The sequence below is a fragment of the Phocoena sinus genome, chromosome 18 (genome assembly GCF_008692025.1).
Source record: "Phocoena sinus isolate mPhoSin1 chromosome 18, mPhoSin1.pri, whole genome shotgun sequence".
Taxonomy (NCBI): Eukaryota; Metazoa; Chordata; class Mammalia; order Artiodactyla; family Phocoenidae; genus Phocoena; species Phocoena sinus.
The window spans coordinates 2,490,163-2,493,546 of NC_045780.1; positions in this window are offsets into that span (position 1 = coordinate 2,490,163).

Consider the following 3,384-nt stretch of genomic DNA (forward strand, 5'->3'; position numbering starts at 1 on the left):
ACCAGGGCCGTCTTCCACGGAGCTACCTGCCTCGTTTCGGTGAGCTTTGGAGTGCCGACCTCAAGCCTTCACACCTGGAGCAACTCGACAAAGTAAAGCTGAGTTGGCACGTGGGAAGGAAGTAGGACCTGCTTTCAAAAGGAGCTCAGAAAGAGAAATGTACCGGTTCAAGTGTTCCCGTGAAACCCCATGATCTCAAAGTGGCGGCTGGACCTTAGACACAAAAGTCAAAGACTATCAGGAGAATGTGTTGATTCCACTAGACTGATTCACTTCCATCAGCACCATCGTGACTTTCCCTTTCTTGTTCGCGTCGATCTACGGTGAAATACTTAACTGCTGTGTGGATATCAGCTGTGGGTCTCTGACTCCCCATGACAGTAGCCGTGGTCCTGCTGAGGTGCCGTGAGAGTTCCATGAGGTTTTCCTCTGTAAAACCTGTAAGTGCTCTCTTCATTTTAATGCAACGTGTGTCAGGTTTCACAGGAAAATCTTCAAGTTTTGAAGGGACGTTAAGGCTGATTTGATTTTCAATATGTAGTCAGAGGAATAAATTATACAAAACCATGCTTTCTTTATATAGTCAATGAGCGATGAAAATCAATCTACATTTTTCACAGACTTCACAGTTTGTCTTACTTTCTTTAATCCTCATAACTCTTTGAGGTAGGTACTACTTTTCCCCCAGTTACTGGTGATAAAAAAGGTTCCGATGAGACAAGTCACAAGGTCACACAGTATCTGTTAAAATTAAACTAAACTGTGACCCTGCATTTTCACATCGGTTTTCACTTCAGACAACTTTGACCTGTGTCTCATTCCATCCGCGGCACCAGTCTACCTGATACCTGCGCAGATGGGCTGGTGCTCGCTTGACAAGTGGAGAAACTAAAGTCCAAAGGGGTTTGTCACCCACCAGAACCGCACCGCGAGTAGGCAGGGGTCCCAGGTGCCCAGCAGGCATGCTCACCTGACGGGACAGGTGAGGGACCAGGTGGGACCTCACGGAGTCAGCCTCTTACACTCACCGTCGGCTGTGTGATGTGTATTTGCATCCGGTGGGCACACTGAACCCATGAGCACGTTGGTCTTGTAGAGGCCATTCACTCACTCTGTAAAATGCCCTTTGGCACGCAGAGCCATGGGTGTCGGTTTTGGTTTGTGGTTTACCAGTTGTTAGCATTAGAATCCCCACGTGGCACAAGACATGGTGGGACCAACAGCACTGCAACTTTGGGGGTTTTTGTAATTTATTTATTTATTATTTATTTTTGGCCGCGTTGGGTCTTTGTTGCTGCGCGTGGACTTTCTCTAGTTGCGGCGAGCGGGGGCTACTCTTCCTCGCGGTGCATGGGCTTCTCATTACGGTGGCTTCTCTTGTTGCGGAGCACGGGCTCTAGGCGTGTGGGCTTCAGTAGTTGTGGCTCACGGGCTCAGTAGTTGTGACTCACGGGCCCCAGAGCGCAGGCTCAGTAGTTGTGGCGCACGGGCTCAGTTGCTCCGCGGCACGTGGGATCTTGCCGGACCAGGGCTCGAACCCGTGTCCCCTGCATTGGCAGGGGGATTCTTAACCACTGCGCCACCAGGGAAGCCCAGCACTGCAACTTTCTAATTAAAGGATTTATAACTATAAACACAACTTCAGTTTCACTTTCCGCAGCCTCAGAACTGAGAGAAAAGTGAGTCTTTATTTCCAGTGCTGTTTTGACAAGGTGTCAACAGTGCAGCCCACTTCCCACAACCCCGGGACTTTTAAATTACTAGTGTCACAAACACTTGAGATTGCAAAACAAAAGTACAGTGTGGGCTTCCCTGGTGGCGCAGTGGTTGAGAGTCCGCCTGCCGATGTAGGGGATGTGGGTTCGTGCCCCGGTCCGGGAAGATCCCACATGCCGCGGGGAGGCTGGGCCCGTGAGCCATGGCCGTTGAGCCTGCGCGTCTGGAGCCTGCGCTCCGCAACGGGAGAGGCCACAGCAGTGAGAGGCCCGCGTACTGCAAAAAAAAAAAAAAGTACAGTGTTTCCTAAGCAGTTAAGGGCAAACTCAACTCTGAACATAATGCTCCTAGTTTCTGGGGGCGGGGGAGGGCTTTAGACTATAAATTGGTATTTGCCTTTTCCATTTAGTTGAGTCCCGATTTTTAAAATTAATGTCTGCTCTCTTGCTCTAACATTCCCATTGTCATAGTAAATAATGTTGCCGTTTTTGTGTCATATGTACTTTCCTGTACCATGTCTGTGCAAAAGAAAAATGTCTTCCAGCCCAGTTGATGTAGATGGAACACAGGATCACCATGGAACATTTCTAAACTAGTTTGGTTCTCACAGAACGTGTGTACATGTCCAAAAAAATGACGCCGATGATAAAGTGAGGTCGAGAAGAACAATCAAAGAGAAAGTATGGGGAATAGAACCTCTTTAACAAAAGGTGTAAATCAGATCTTTTTGCTCCTCTGCTATAATGGAATCATCACTAACGTTTCTAGCTTCATTCTACAGAGTGATCAGGCATTTCTCCTTGCTTAGAATAAGAACTTTTAGATGGGCTGTATTCTAAGATGTATTACATAAACCTGTCTTCTTAAGTACATTATACAGTGTAACTTAAATTTCCATTAAAGGTGCAAGGCCATGCTTATGAATGTACCCAATGAGGCATACACACGGACAGCCCAGCCCTACACACTAAGCGCTTACCGACCGTCCAGTGCTCATAATTTTAGTGACCTCGCAAAACAGCCCCTTGTTTCTTTTCCAATTTCCGAACCGACTGAGAAGCAGACACAAGTGAAAAAGATGAAGATCAAAATATCAGCTTTAATGGTAAAGTTGGATTTGCAGCAAAATGGACTTGCTAAGACCTTTCAGCAGAACAACCCAGAACCTCTCCCACCCCTGCAGGCTCCGACTCCGCAGCCCCTACACGAGTTCAGGTCCCCCCCGCCCTCCCGGGCACCCCCAGGTCAATCTCCACTCGTGCGCGGACAGGGAAGCAGGGTGGGAGCTCCCGCGAGGCTGGGTCGATTTGTATTGGTTCTCGTCCCCTCCCTTCCCTGATCCAACACGCCTCTTCTCCCTTGGCTTTAGCTGGCTTCTCCGTATCGTAAATGCCCCTGCAAATTGGCTGTGGTTTAATAACCGAACAAACTTCGGGTCACGTATAAGCAAGCCGGTGGAACGAGCGGGTCTAAGGGCACCGAGGACAAAAGGTGGATTCTGAGCCGAACAGTCAGGGCAGCTTCACCTTTCGTCCTGGGCTTTGTATCCAGAATAAATGAGGGCACTTCCCGGGCCACTTAGCAGCTACAGGAGAAACAAGCCCAAACTTTAAACACATAGCTCTTATTTTTCAGTAAAATGTACCTCGCGTTGGCTTTGGTATCCAA